A 16,343-nucleotide genomic window follows, 5' to 3' on the forward strand; every position below is an offset into this window, starting at 1 on the left:
GTGGACAGTAGTAACATTCTTCAAGGGAGTGGATGATAATTTCAAATACAGACCGGAACTGTTATCTCAGATTGGTGAAGTGCAATCAGACCTCCCATTTTTATCAGAATCGTCTTGTCATTTTAATCAGATCCCTGAGGGCTTTCTTGTGCCCTGTATGTTCACAGAATCATAGAATCATAGAGGTTGGAAAAGACTAAGATCAGCTACTCTAAGATGCAGAAAGCAGACCTGATTGTGGCCTATGGCTTCCTCATGAGTGGTACTAGAGGGGCAGATACTGATCTACTCTCTCTGACCAGCAATAGAGCCTGAGGGAATGGCATGAAGCTGTGATGGGAGGTTCAGGTTGGATATCAGGAAAAGGCTCTTCTCTAAGAGAGTGGTTGTTGCACTGGAACAGGCACCAGGAAAGTGGTCACGGCACCAAGCTTGCCAGTGTTCAAGAAGTATCTGGACAATGCTCTCAGTCTGATTTTTGAATGGTCCTGTGTGGAGTCATGGGTTGTACTCAATGATCCCTGTGGACTGCTTCCAACCATCAACTCATCACTACCATTCCCACTAAATAATATTCCTCACTGCCACATCTACATGTTTCTTAAGCACTTCCAGGGATGGTGACTCCGTCATCTCCCTGGACAGCCTGTTCCAATGCTTCAACACTCTCTCTGAGAAGAAATTTTTTCCTAATATCACCTGACACAACTTGAGGCCATCACCTGTCATTCTATCACTGTTATCTGGGAAAAGAGGCTGACACCCACCTCACTGCCCTACCACTGACACCCTACTTCCTTTTGGGTAGATGTAGAGAGTAATAAAGTCTCCCCTGAGCCTCCTCTTCTCCAAACTGAACAAGCAGTTCCCTGAGCTGCTTCTCATAAAACTTGTGCTCCAGATATTTCACAGCTTCATTGCCCTTCTCTGAACATGCTCCACAGCTTCACTGTCTTTCTTGTAGTGAACAGCCAAAAACTGAACATAGTACTGAAGTACATGGTGTGGCCATGCCAATGCCAAGTACAGAGGGACCATCACCTCTCTGCTTCTGCTGACTACAATGTTTCTGATACAAGGCAGGATGTCATTGGACGCCTTGACCAGCTGGGCACCTTGCTTATGTTCAGCTGGCTGACAACTAACATCCCCACATAAAAATCATGCATTTTTCCCAGCCTTTTCTTCTCAAATTATGACCCTCTAAACTCATTCACTGATAGAAGATCCTGAAGAACACATTACTCTAGCCCAGTTTCTGTATGGGACTTCACAGTGCAGTAGAAGAAGCATGTCTTCATTTTGTGTTGAAGTCCTTATTTGTTGTTGTTACACAAGACAGTCGTGCTACAGCCCAATGCCAGAAGTCTGTGGAAGTAGATTAAATATCTGTTTAGCAATTAGAATATTTGAGTAACATTTCTTTGAATCCTGGAATAAATATCTTCCCTGAAATTCTTTTTCCCTTTATCTTGCCCATTTATTTATATGACCAGCTCTTCAAAGTAATCTGTTTTATTCCATACTGACCACCAACAGACCCCAGTATCATCTTGAGATGTCTAGGCACAATCATTGCTGAAATAATAATAATAACACTGAAAACAAAATGCCAGGATTTTTGTACCGGTATGATGATGCCTGCTCTATATTCCTCCATCTTTATTCCCCATGTTAGCAATGCTTAAAAGCAAAACAAAAAGCCGATCATCTTACCAGTATTAAATGTTATTAATAAATTAAATAAGTGTGTAAGTGGCAGATTAATAGTGTCTACCTAATAAATATCTCTCAGATGCTGGTACAACACTTTTAGGCAAACTCTCAGTGATTCCTGGCCTCAAAACACTGCATCTGGAGAAGCAGCCAAGCAGCACACAATGACCCACCTATCTGAGCCCTCCTCTGCAGTCCTGCCCAGGACCTACAGATCATTTTCTCAATCCTCCTATCTACTGTATTGAATGCAAATTTATCTCCTCTCTCGTTCCTATCCTTCTTATGGTCTACTCCATACTCTAGGTACTTTATACTCTTCTCTGAATATGCTGTCCATACATATTGCAGAGAGAGAAACCACAGCACTGCTTCCATGCATAAAATACAGAATACACTTACAGGATTAGAATGAAATTTTCAAAGAACGCATTATACTCAGCTTCAATCCTGGTTGAAATTGAAACAGTGTAGGCTTATGGTGAAATCTGGGACCTAAACAGAATGAGGTATTTTAACAGTGTCACATCAGAGGAAGACAATAATCTCAGCAGAAAACTGATGTCCTTATCTTGGATTCTTCTAGTTTATGTGCTCTTTCCAAGATTTGGAAAGGTAAAAGAATGCTGTTACATCCATTTCACAGGTTCCTACCAAATGTAGGAACCAAAATGTGGGCCAAAATGTTGATTCCTTTTTCCAAATTTACAAAAGAAACTTATGGCCCAGCAGAGACACTAATTTAAGTCTTTTCTGCTTTGCAATCACTGGTCTTCATTTCCTCTCTCTCTCTGATTACTAGTTCCTAAAATTTCATCAATTCTCAGGAGTTAAGACTTTTGTGAGTAAAAAGCTGTGTTTTTACTGGCTGCCTGAGGAGCACAGCTTAACCAGATGACTTTAAAAAGCAAATCCCAAGTGCCTTCCAGTGACTTACTATGTTCCCTGTGGTCTTACTGCTCCTCTGAGTATTTGCTTCAGGAAAAAAAGAAAGAAACAAACAAAACAAAACAAAAAAAAGTAATTTACTTGTCTTTCATGTATCTCCAGTCTTTATCCCATGCTGCCCCTTTTGCTTTGACCAAGATCCTGAAACCTCTTATTGTCCCTTAACTAGCCACACAGACAAACAGTGAATTCACTTCTGCACTGCCCCCAAGGAGGAAAATTTCATTTCTTATAAGCACAGCAAGAAATAAAACCCAAATCTGAACAAAAGCAATGGCTGTTTCCAACTGTGATGTGCCAAATGCTTTCCTGAGGCTGGTATCAACTCCCTCCATGTAAGCAAGCTCTTTTGCAGACACTTGTCTATGCACAGCGAAAACGAAGAGAGCAGAGCCAGCGCTGCCTGTCACTAAGATGAATAGACAGATGGCAGGGACAAAAACAGACACAGTTGGTCAGAGCCAGGGGTGCCATTTTTAAGGTCAAGCCTTCATCTTTCACTAGCCAGGAGGAGGCCTGTGATGATGATGATGATGATGATGATGATGATGATGATGACAGTGGATTTGGAACGATAATGCTATTTGGTTATCATGGCTTTTACACAGGAGGTACCAATCTTAGCAGACACAGGAGGAAAGCAATTGAGTTAGCCCTGCAGAAGCATCTGAGGATCTTCTTATCTGCATGGATGACTCTCTTTTTACCCACTGCACATCAGAGGTTAGATACTGAAACAAAAGATGTTTTCTTTCCTGAGGAAACAATGAATACTGCTTAGACACCACCGAATTTCTTACCTCTCTTGTTGGAAAGATTAATTGTCTGTAACTCTATCAGGGGTTTATCTTCAAGCTTGAGCAATGCATTACGAAGACTGAAACGCTTCCCTAGTGCTCATCCCAGCATCACAGGTCTTTCATGGAACCGGATCTGTGTGGAAGTGTAAGAAAACATTGGTATTCTCAGATTATTTGATTTATTTTCCAATGGTTAAACTAAATTTATCACAAAAATATTATCTTCCTTCCTCTTCTCCATTTTCAGCCCTGAGCTGACTTTGATACTAAAACATTGACACATTCTTCAAGTGGTAAAAGTTGATGCAACTTCTCAAGACACAACAGTGATGCATCAGTTAATGTTGATTTGAGACTCTGTGTATAAAAAATTCTACATATCACCAGCAAGTGCAAAGACAGAACATAATTAGATTTCTTTTTATCAACAGCTCTGAAACAGTAGGTGGTGTTCAATGCATTTTCCTCATTAATTGGAGACTAAAACATAACTTGAAGGTAAAAATTACATAGAAGTTGGAAAGATGCCTTAAGTAAGAAATTGTAAGTAGACAGTATACAATTTTCTAGGAATAAACAAGGAGAATAGTTTATATACATACACATATATATAAAAGAGGAGAGAAAAAAAGCAAGCATTTTTCTTGTGATTGTTTCTCATATGATCTCTTCAGTAGGTGATTAATAGACAAAAAGAGACAAAAAACCACCTTTTCTTATGGCACATGTAATATATTTTTACTTGTAAATTAAGAGTAATTTGGATTAGAGCAATGTTAGCCCATTGCAAAGAACAATTTTAAGTGTTCTGTAACGTCACATCAAGAAGAGTGTCTCTTTCTCTCATGGAACAAAATACATTTTGAACTTACACTAGGCTTCTTCCTACATTTTCAAGTTTCTTAGGTTGCTCAAAGAAGCTGTGAATTCCTCATCCATGGAGGTGACCAAGACTGGGTTATTTGGGGCCCTGGACAGCCTCTGGTGGTTGGTAGCCCTACCCACAGCAGTCAATTGGAACTAAGTGGTCTTTAAGGATGTTCTAACACAAGCCATACCACAAGGTAATTCTATGATTCTGTGATTCTACGATACTGTCATTACAGCAGCTCCTCCAAGATAGGATGAGATCCACTGGCTGTGTGTTGTGACAACAGCAGGAAGAACAACACACCTAGCCCATTTCCTCTGAGTTTGCTAAGGAAAGGACAGTGGCACCAGCATCATAGGAGCAGACAGCCTCATATGAGTCCTGGTAACACCAGGCCCATATGCATCTTGGCTACCACCTCCTGGTGGGAAAACATTTCTATACAGAGCATAAACCACTTCCCGAGGAGAGCATTATTGTTTCATTGGACAGAGGCCAGTACTGGAGGAGTGTGCAGTTTATCAGCTCTGTCCTCACCACTCCACTCAAAGTGTCTGTGCTGTCAAGGGAATTGATGGAGTTGGGAAAGCCCCCAAAACCATATAACTTGACATTAAAAAGAAGCTGTGAATCTCTTGCAACCAAGAGTACCTTTTAGGGAGACGTGATGAAAAAACTTCTCAGTCTCTTCGCTGGATGACTTTTATTGTGAAGATGCACAAAGCTGTTACTGAGGAAAGGCACAAATTTGCTGGAATTTTAGAGGAAAAGGGAAATAACCAAAAACCAGTAAAAACGAAAAAAGAAACAGGCATTTTAGATGCATTTGGATACCCTCCTGAGTTTGGAGACAGACACACAACTGAACTGACCCATAGTGAATTGTAGAATGGACAGCGTACCTGAATTATGAGTATACATCTCAGTCAATATTTTCACCTGAACCTCTCTTAAGCATCTCTATGTTACAAGTTATTCTGTGAAGTTTAAGGCAGGCAGCTTAAGAAGGAAGGACAGCAAGGATCTCACAGCAGCTGAAGCGTGGACTCCAATATGGCTTTTAAAATAACTAACAGAGCAGAAGAACCATTGCTCACTGCAGAGATGATTGGAGTGGTGTGGACAAAGCTGCGTAGGCATTTTAGGATGTTGTTCAGTGAGCCCATTACTGCCATGGATGTGTCGCTGACCATGCAGGATCCTTCAGCCCACTCAGGTGGGCCTAAATAGTGCTACTGCAGCCACAGCAGAGATTCGTATGGGTTTGTACAACACCGTGCATTGTGGGCAGCCACATGGAGACATTCAGTATCAATATGTGGTGCAGTGATGTAGGTGAGGAAGAAGGGGCAGAAATATTTATTTTTACATTTTTACCCACTGCATAAATAGAATCAAGGAAAATATAATGTAATATAAATAAAAACAAATGGCTCACTCAACTCATCTTTAATGCTTTGCAGCATGACATCTATTTTGTCTAATAGAATACGACTTTCATACACCAACTGGAAATTTAACCTTGGCCAAAAGTTATGATGTACATTACAATGCACTTTTATTATGTTGCACTGTATTGTTGTTGTTTTTTTAATCTAGTGCTAAGCCCCTAACAGTATGTCTGTGTCAATGAAACCCATCTGTCAAAAGCACAGTAGGGACATTATTATGTAAATGTAGCTGGGTCTTCCTTTTGTGGAGTTGGGGGTGGGAATTTAATATACTACCATAATATTCCAGCCAGAGGGAAAAAAATGTTTATGAATTTTATTTTATTTTATTCTGTTTTATTTTTTAAATAACGAAAAAGAAGTTTGTCTGAATTTGGCTTTTAAAAAGTCGGTTTTCTCTTCTCCTTCTTTTCAGTAAGACATTTCAGAGCTAATGATACAGTCTCTAATAAAAAAATAAAATAAAATACATGAAAGACTTTTTTAAGTGCACCAGGAGACAGATAGGTCATTAATATCAGCATTGCTATCTTTTCTATATTACACTCATATTTCAGTCACCTATATTTTTGGGTTATTCTTTTTTTTTTTTTTTTTTTAACAGGTGCCATTTTACATTATTTCTTTATTAGAGTTTGTTATAAAATATGCAGAAAGGTATGGAGATTTGAAGGAGTGGGTAAGGAGATTATTTATTACGGTTCTTAAATATCAGCCAAAATCCATCTATCTAAATTGTGTTTCCATAGATGCATTCTGCCATTTACCCACATGCAGGAAAGTGGCTAAAATTGAAATAGCCACTGTGTGAAATGAAATATCTGCATTGCCCTCCCCTGGGCAAGCACTCAACCTGAAGAACAGGCACCAAGATATTTGTCCCAGTGTGATACATGAAATTAAGTATATGTATCTTTCTAAAATCAGATTCCTAGCTGATTTCCATCTGTAAACTCCAGAGAACCATCTGTTGTAATTACAAAGACCTCCACTAGCAGTCTCCTTGAGATAGTGTTGATGCTTCACAGGCTAATTTGGCCTGGTTCCATGACTAGTGGGGTGGAGGGATCTGATTACAAAGGGTTGCAATCTGAATTCCTGCATACAGGATTCCGAGAAGCAGAACAGATGAAGTTGTTTTCACACACACACACAAGAAAAAAAAAAAAAAAAAGGTATACTCACAGTATAAGGAAAGACACATCAGGGCTGAGCAGAAAAGGAGGAGGATCACCTCCCTCAACATGCTGGCAACGCTCTTTCTAATGCACACCAGAATGCTTTTGGCTTTCTTGGCCACAATGGCATGCTTCTGTCTCAAGTCCAACCTATTGTCCACCAGATGACCCAGATTCTTCTCCACACGGTTGCCTTCCAAGAGTTCAGCTCCCAGTCTAATGGTGCATGGTATTATTCACACAGGCAGTGGAAAACACCATGTTTCCTTCAGAGTGGACACAAGTCCTCAGCTCCCAATCAAACTAAGTGAACCTTTAAGCCCCCGCAAGATCAGCAGAGGAAGTATCTATCCTGGTTCCAACTGGATCACAACAAACAGCTAATGATTGCACCTATTGCTGTTTATTGGCAGAAAATGAGAACCAATCACATATTGGAAACTCTTCTCTCAGTCTTGGAGATCTCAGTAGACTTTAGAGGACCAACTTTTCAAATACAAAGAATCACAAGTCTGTTCTTAGACTTGGCTCTTAAAGTCTAGGTATTAGGAATGCTAGCAGCTGTGGAAAAGCTTGGAATGAAGTTAGGGTTGTCTATGCCCAGGTCTCAGGTCTTGAATGTAAGCTCAGCTATTCTCTCATTAAAAATGTGCCATGGTGAAACAGCTTCCAGATGAGCGACAACATGCATCTTGTTTTCCCTATAGTAGCACTGCTTTCTAGACAATTAATAAGGTTCTAGTTTAGGCTCATGAGATACCAACAAGTATTTCCTATGAAACAAGCTTTCAAATCATTGCCAGCCCTCTCTGCTAGGTGCTTCTGAATGGGAAATAAAATCTAAACTTCTTTTTATGCAAGCTATTAAATTTCCATGAGTGAAAATCAAACAATCCTCGTGCTCAGCTGAACATTTCAGAAGGCCATTTCCCTAGTCCAGTGCCTTTGGAAACCTGTGTAAGTGCCTCCCATTCTCAGGCTGTACAGTGTCATCCTGTGGAGTGCAGTGATGCTGCCCAAGGAACCATCTACGGGAAGAATGGTGGAGAGATTTCAGTGTACAGTTGCGTGAATTTTTCTGAGCTGCAAGAGGTGCTCAAAGCACCTTCATACTTGCAGGTGAGAGAGGACGCATTGTGCTGTCTCATTCTGGGGAGAGAAGACAGCTGCTCTGGGTTGGCAGCAGAGAGGAGGTGGACTGGAGGGTGAGTTGGTCTGTGGGGAAGGAGCTATTCATACCTCTCCTGCCTTTTGAGCCTTTGAAGATTTAACTGTGCCCAAGTGGGTTACAGAGACACACCCTGCTTCAAAGCAGATCCAGGTGACAACAGCAAGACAGCTATTAAAGGGTTCCTGATGAAGTCAGGCTGTAAGGAGGTGGTACTGGGACAGTGCTAGAAGCAAAAATCAGCTTTCATAAGGTCAGCTATGCTCCGTGATTGACAGGATGGCAGCATCTGATCAATAACTGCAAAGGGTTATTGATTCAACCACCAATCTGAACTCTTAATTACTGATATTAAATGTCAGAAACTTTCAGAGTTTCAGTCATATGGCTGTAATCTGTTATTCCAGAAGTTATGTGGAGGCAAGTTCTCATCAAAGTTTGTGTGGCAATGGTCTACTCTCGGCTTGTCTTCTGTACACCATGAGTGATGTGGCTGCCTGAAGTCTCTCTGTTCTGGATTTGCTCAGAGACAGAGAGATTGCAATCTGGTTCACTGCATTTTTCTCCCGTGTGTCACTCAAAACTACAGAAGAATAAAAAAAAAAAAAAGCCCTTTTCTCCCTTTGGCGGAGGCTAGAGCTCTCTATCCTGTGAAATCCCTGCTTTAAGCACTTCAAAGGATTGCTTAAGTTAGAAATTGCATTTTTCTTTGTAGTTCTAACTTAAATATATGTACATGTAGAATCATACAATCATTGAGTATCCTGGGTTGGTTGGGACCCAGAAGGATCATAGAGTACAACTTCGGGCTTTGCACAAGACCACTTAAAATTTCAAACTGATTTCAAAGCATGGACCACATTCTTTCTTGAACTCTGGTAGGCTTGGTGCCATGACCACTTCTAATGTATATACTATAAACATCTATGTAAAAAAAGGGAAAACATCACTAGCATACTTCATGTAGAGAGATAGATATGTGTTTGCTTGAGTTGAATGTATACATGATCACTAAAAAGATATAGTCTCTAGTAACTCTTTAGCCAGTTTTGTATCTGATGCACAGTAAAGCTCTTTGTTTTGAAGTTTTTCCTGATCATGTAATTTCTGGTCATGTAGTTTCCCATACTGCGAGAAACTGAAAAATTTTGCCCATTTTCCATTTTCCATATCACTCATGGTTTTAAACATCTTTAACATGAGTCAGAAAAAAGAAAAAAAAACAAAACAAAAAAAACTTGTTTCACAATTGTAAACATTTCTAGTTGCCCTTTTCTTTCCTTTTTATATTTGCTATACTCTTTCTGGACTGAATGCAAGCAGAACTCAAAACATTGGTGCACTTTATATTGATAATGGCACAATGACTCTCCTGAGCTCTGTGAGGAATAAGCTGCATTTCTGGTGGCACATTCTTTTGTGCTCTCTATCCCGAAAGATGTCAGCCTGGCACACTGTGTATACAGTTTTGCTTTTTCCCCATTTTCAATACTTTGCATTTATCAGTACAGAATTTCACCTGCCATTTTATTGCCCAATAATTCAGTGTCATGATATCTATACTCTTGGTTGTCAGATCTCGTTTTATGATTTGAACTACCTCAATATCATCAGCAGATTTTGCCTACTCTGTTATATAAAGGATCCCTGTGGGTCTCACTTGGTCGACTTCCTCTATTAAGAAAATCAACCATTTGTTACTACGCTTCACATTTATCTTAGTAAACAGTAATCCAGGAAAAGTCTTTCCTATTTCTTTCTACAATACCCTAGTTTCTTGACAGGTTTTTGCTGTGAGACTTTTTAGAAATCCAAGTCTGCTTTTATACATATGCCTTCTGACTCTTTAGAATAATTCTATTAATTTTTAACTGTTTCTTATAAAAACTGTGTTGCCTCCTTCACAATACATCTTATATACATCCACATCTTCCAGTTCTCTTCTTGACCACAGTTTCTTCCAGTATCTGCTTGATACCGTGTTACATATGCTTGCTTGGAGTTCCCCATTTCCCAAACAGAATAGAAACCTGTAATGAAAAGAGCTCCAGTTTCTCAAGAACTAGTAATCAAATTAAAGATGACCATTGAGTTCTCTTGACTGCTAATAATGATGTGAAGTTAGGAGTTATTTCAAGTTACTGAGTGCCATTTCATTTACTTGAAAATGTGGAAGCTATTTATAATTTGAAGAAATTTTAAAAGGTAGAAGCTAAATCTTTTAAAGCTAAACAGTTCTTTGGATGATAAATCAGGGTTGTTTCCCTTCCTTTACATCTCTTGAACTAAGTTCTTTGTCATGTCATAATTAAAGGAAAAACGAAAAATTAGATAATTCTTTGCTATGATCATTTTAGTTTCAGGAAAATGGGCCTAAATTAAAAGCAAAACAGTACACAAACAGTGATTATTTTAGTCTCTTTAAAAGGTTTTTGAAAGATATTACACCTTGGAGAGTCAATTGACTCTTGAGAGAACCACATATACTATTAGCAAAATTAGGAGCAGACAAGTAATACTATATCAAAGGTAATTAAAATAGTTTATAGATGGACAAAATTCTTTAGAGTTGGTAGATTCTCTTCAGTGTACTACAGATAACCCGAGCAATTTATAAGTGAGTAATTGTGACTGGTCCTTAATAACTCCTGTGACACCAAAGAAAGAATTTAAGTCAGTTAATCAAAAGAACCCAGTCAAGCAGTTGTCTTGAGACAGGTAAATCAGTGAATACCAAGAACCTTAAATCTATATTAAATCCTATTTCTTATTTTTATTTGCCAAATTTTAGCCTCAGTGTCCTCTCTAGGACTATATTTTCTAAAACAAAAACCAAGAAAATGGAGCTCAAAAGTAGAAGCCCTCATGGGTTCATGCACATGGCTATTCAACATCCTGGTAAAACTATTCAAAGAGAATGTGAATTACGTTTTGTGACGAAGTTATTGAACTGCCTCTTCTAATGTTATCTCAGTGATGTCTTCATAGAATAGAATCACAGAATCATAGAATGGCTTGGGTTGGAAAGGACCTCAAGGATAAACAAGCTCCAGCCCCTCGGCAGCAGGCAGGACTGCCAGCTTCCATATCTAATACTAGACCAGGCTGTCCAGGGCCCCATTCAACCTGGCCTTGAACACCTCCAGGGATGGGGCAACCACAACTTCTCTGGGCAGACTGTTCCAGCATCTCACCACTCTCGTGGTAAAGAACATCCCTGATATCCAACCTAAATCTTCCCTCCTTCAACTTAAAACCATTTCCCCTTGTCCTGTCATTATCTACCATTGTAGTGTGGTGAAGTTGACTCCACTTGTGTTTGTAGGCTCCCTTTAGGTACTGAAAGGCTGCAGTGAGGTCACCCCACAGCCTTCTTTTCTCCAGGCTGCACAAGCCCAGCTCCCTCAGCCTGTCTTTGTAGGGGAGGTGCTCAATGCTGAGTTACTGAATATTGCTACTTTATTTTATCTTAAGTTGTACTGTCTTGCATTTTCATTTTTTTTCTTAGGCTTTTGGTGACAGACTCCAAAGAGCAAACTGGAAGAGCTGTTGGACATATTATAAAGTTGAAGGAAAAATGACTCTTTAATAGCAAGGTTTTTATACTATAGGCAAGAGAAAGCTTACACCTCTTTCAGGTTTGGCTAGATTCAAGATTGGTGTTGTCATCCATTCCTTAGCACCTCCGTGGCCTCAGAAACATGAACTATGCAGTCAATTTAACATGTGTGGTATACTTCTAACTGTTTGTGTGTGTGTGTGCATCTCAGAATTCATTTCAAACAAGATTTTCAATTTTTGCATTTATTCAGACCATTTAGTTTCATAAGGCTTAGCACAAGCTGAAATTCTGCTTGAAGTAAATCCCAGTGAACTTCTCTCTTATATAAAGGAGTAAAGCAACCATATTTGTCATCTCATAAGAGTCTTTTTAGATTTACTCTTTAAGAGGTGTTATGAAATTGAGTGACCATGCAAAAAACATTGCTCTTTTCCTTAGTAATTTATGTACACATGCTTTAATCTTTTTTACTTTTCTTTTTTAAATTGTTAAGAAGAAAGCCTTTATCAATTACAGAAGTAACAAGAAAAAAAAAAGGTTTTATATTTCTCCTAAGCTGATCATAACATGGAAGAATGGATTTAAAAAATAAAAATAAAAATAAATAAATATAAATATAAATATAAATATAAATATAAATATAAATATAAATATAAATATAAATATAAATATATAAAAATAATAAATCAACACCAGAATACCAAGCCGAAATGAATAAGCAATGCTGAGAATCACAGAGGAGAAAAGTTAAATTTTGTCCAGTAGTGCAATTTTATAGCATGTTTTTGCTATAACAGACTCATAGAATCACAGGATCTCAGGGGTTGGAAGGGATCTCAAGAGACAATTGAATTAAATCCCCTGGTAAAGCAGGTACCCTACAACAGGTTGCATAGGTAGGCATCCAGACATATCTTGAATATTTCCAGAGAAGGAGGCTTCACAACCTCTCTGGGCAACCTATTCCGGTGCTCCATCACCCCTACAGTAAATAAGTTCTTCCACATGTTAGTATGGAACTTCTCATTTAGGCCCTTACTCCTTCTCCTATCACTATACACCACCAATAGTCTGGACTCATCCATTTGCCTCCCACCTTCCTTTAGATCTTTGTAAACACTTATCAGATCCCCTCTCAGTCTTCTTATCTCCAAGCTGAACAGACTCAAGTTACTCAGCCTTTCCCCATATGGGAGATGCTCCAGGCTCTTTATCATCTTTGTGTCCCTCTGAAGGACTCCTAGTAGATCTCTGTCATTTTTAGATCCAGAGAGCTCAGAACTGGATACTGTATTCTAAATGTGACCTCACAAGGGCAGAGAAGAGGGGGAAGATCACTTCCCTCAACCTGCTGGCCACCCTCTTCTTAGTGTACCCTAGGATACCATAGGCCTTTTTGACCACAAGGCATTCTGTTGGCTCATGGCCAATCTGTTGCCCCCAGGCCCTTCTCCACAGAGCTCATCCAGCAGGCCATCCCCTAACCTGTACTGGTGCATGCAGTTATTCCTCCCAAGGTGCAAGACTCTACAATTGCCCTTGTTGAACTTCATCAGATTCCTCCCTGCTCAACTCTCTAGCCTGTCCAGGTTTTGTTAAATGGTAGTACAGCCTCCAGGTTCATCAGCCAATCCTCCCAGCTTTGTATCAACAGCAAATTTGCTGAGAGTTGATTCTCTCCCTTTATCGAGGCCATTGATGAATGTATTAAACAAGACCAGACTCAGCAGCACCCTTAGGGGAACAGAGCTAGTCCAATGAGACTCTTCACTGCTGACGACAGCCCTGACTCTTCCAGTCAGCTAGTTTTCAATTCACCTCACCATCCTCTCATTCATTCCACACTTTCTAAGTTTCATAACAAGGATGTCATAGGAGACAGTGTCAATTGCCTTGTTGGTGTCAAATGCTATGCTTCAGCAAGAGGTAGAACAAAATCTGATCAGTCTAATAGTTAATTGAGATGTACCTAAATTATTATATCCAATGCTATACAATACATAATCTTACTGAAGTCTTCAGTTGATACTCTACACACTATATAACACTATGTTGCCTTATACTTCAAAATTTTGTGCTGTTAATAACTAATCAAACTCTAGCTTTATAGTCCATTTTTATCCATGAAGGCAGGTGAGCTTCTACAAGTTCCCCAGTCTGGAATGAGGAAACAGCCCCAGGTGGTACCAGTAAAGGTTTAGATTGCATTCCAGGTACAGTTTCTTCTAGGAAAGAGTGTTGGACATTGGGACAGGCTGTCCAGATGTGTGGTGGACTTGCTGTCCTTGGTGGTATTTATAAGACAAAGGTGTGGTTCTTAGGTTCACAGTTTAGTGATGGACATTTTAGCCTTAGATTGATTATTGAACTTAAGAGAGTTCAGAAGAGCCTTTTCCAATCACAGTGATTCTATGACCTATGATAAGTAAAGAGAATTTGGAACCCTCCTGTAGGAACACATATATAAACTAAGTCTCTCATCTCTCTTAAGAAGGAAGCCTTTGAAATCTGTCAAAAATAGATACTATCTATGTAAGTTTAGGCTGTCAAGGTAGCTTGACATAATCTCTCTCCAGAAAGTACTCTGAAGATGTTAAGGTTTTCCAGAAGATACTTCATTTTTCCTTTTAACATGCTGGAATGTTCATCCAACTTGTCTTTAGCTGTACAAATTTTGTATCTCATTTGAGCTAGTCAGCTAAGATGTCCTCAGGGACAGGTATCTGCAGCAGATTTTGCTTTGGCTGGCTTCATTTTGTATGCCCTACATCTTAAATAGAAAGCATAAGGAGGGAAGTAAGTATTAGCATTTCCACATTCACTACAGGGGGAGCCCTTGGGACAAGTTTTGATTAGATTCCCCTCCGCTAAGTAGTAAAATGAATCAAGCATTTTATGATGACTGTTTCATAAGCACCTACAGGCTATGCTCATATCACGTACAAACTAAAATCTCACATTTCCAGGTAGATACCTCCAATGAATTTTACTATTTCTTGGTTACCAGGAGATCAAAACAAAAAGCATCTATGAGATTAAGAGAAAACACAAGTAGTACAGAAGTAATCACTATTTCCTTTGGAGTTCTTTCTAGCCACAGATATGTGTTTCTCCAAATTCAGAAGCTTAAAGCACTTTTAGAAAAAAAGATTTTCAGTAGGAAACCATCAGAAAGTTTTTATTTTATTTCAACTAGAAGGTTTTTTAGAGTATGGAATGAGAACTGTTTGTGTTATATTCTGCAAACATACCCCTACATTCCTCTTTGCTCTTTACATTTTAAAAAGTCAGGGTACTTTCTAAACATATTTTATAAAATCTGTTCTTGTGATATTATGATAATGTCTATACCAGCTGGATGTCTAGTACTAGGAGGTTTTGTTTTGTTTTTTTTCTGTCAAAAGACATTCCATTAGTTGCTTGATTCTTGACCAAATGGTCCCTAGTTTACAAATGCATTGCATTTACAGTATTCCAATTACAAATTTTTGAAAAATATTTTACACAAAGCACAAAATACAATACTTATTTCAGTTTAAACTCTGCTAAAAAGATATTAACAGTTTCCTTATTGAAAATAAGGAAATAACCATAAGTGTTATAAAATATTCAATGTTTGTAAATGTATTGCTGAATATAGATAAAAAGTGGAAGTCAAAATGTATTATAATTGTAAAAGCTGATTTTCAGACGTCATGTAACTGGTTGCCCTATAGCTAGTGGTATTATCTCCTTTACAATGTTCAGCTGACTTTTGCATGGAAGAAGAAGAACCAGTGTATACTATTTTTAATTAGCTAGAATATTTGAATAGCCTGAATATTTTAATACACACTTAGATACTTTTAAACCTATTCTAAACACAAGAGATTTAAGACAATTACAAAAAATATCTTAAAATTTCCCAGAGAATCACTAAATACTCAGACTAAACTCAGCTAAGAATATGTTTCAATACCAAAAATCCTTGTATTCAAGGAACAGGAGTGATTGTACTCCACTTCTAGACTCCTGTAGGCTTATGTTATTCAGTACTGGTTTCAAATATATTAGACATGGCAGGGAAAATGAAAAAAAAACACAAGAAGAGGAATGATTTACCAAAAGGAAGTCAGAGGCAATGCTGGAAAATTTCTTAAGACTACCTCCATGCTTTGATGAAAAAGATAGACTGAACAGTTTGAATGGAATTACCCATAAGTACTTGGTGAGTCTAGACTTTAAAGTATAGATCTGTAGAAACATAGATGTAGTAGGATAATAACTCAGCAACTGGCATTGTCAGTGGAAGAGTCCTTCAGGGTGGTGCAACAGCAGCAAAACAGCATCTTCGAGTGTACAAGACATAGAATTTTTACTTTTCTTAAAATCTGATAGAAGGCAAAGGAAGTTAAATTTCATATTTCCTGACAATTCAAAATTCTCATGCAGTTCTCCCTTTGAATAGGCTTAAATATATAGCAAAGTTTAGAGTGTCCTGGAGATCTAAAGGTGATATTTTGTTTCTGAATAGAAAGAAGGAAACAGTAGAGGGGAGAAAGAATATTAAAAAGTTGATGTTTGTTTGTTTGTTTGCTTGTTTTTATTCTTAAAAGAATTCCCATTCAAATTTTTTGTCTGTTTGACATGCTCGCCTCAAAGAAGAAGCC

The sequence above is a fragment of the Lagopus muta genome, chromosome Z (genome assembly GCF_023343835.1).
Source record: "Lagopus muta isolate bLagMut1 chromosome Z, bLagMut1 primary, whole genome shotgun sequence".
Lineage (NCBI taxonomy): Eukaryota > Metazoa > Chordata > Aves > Galliformes > Phasianidae > Lagopus > Lagopus muta.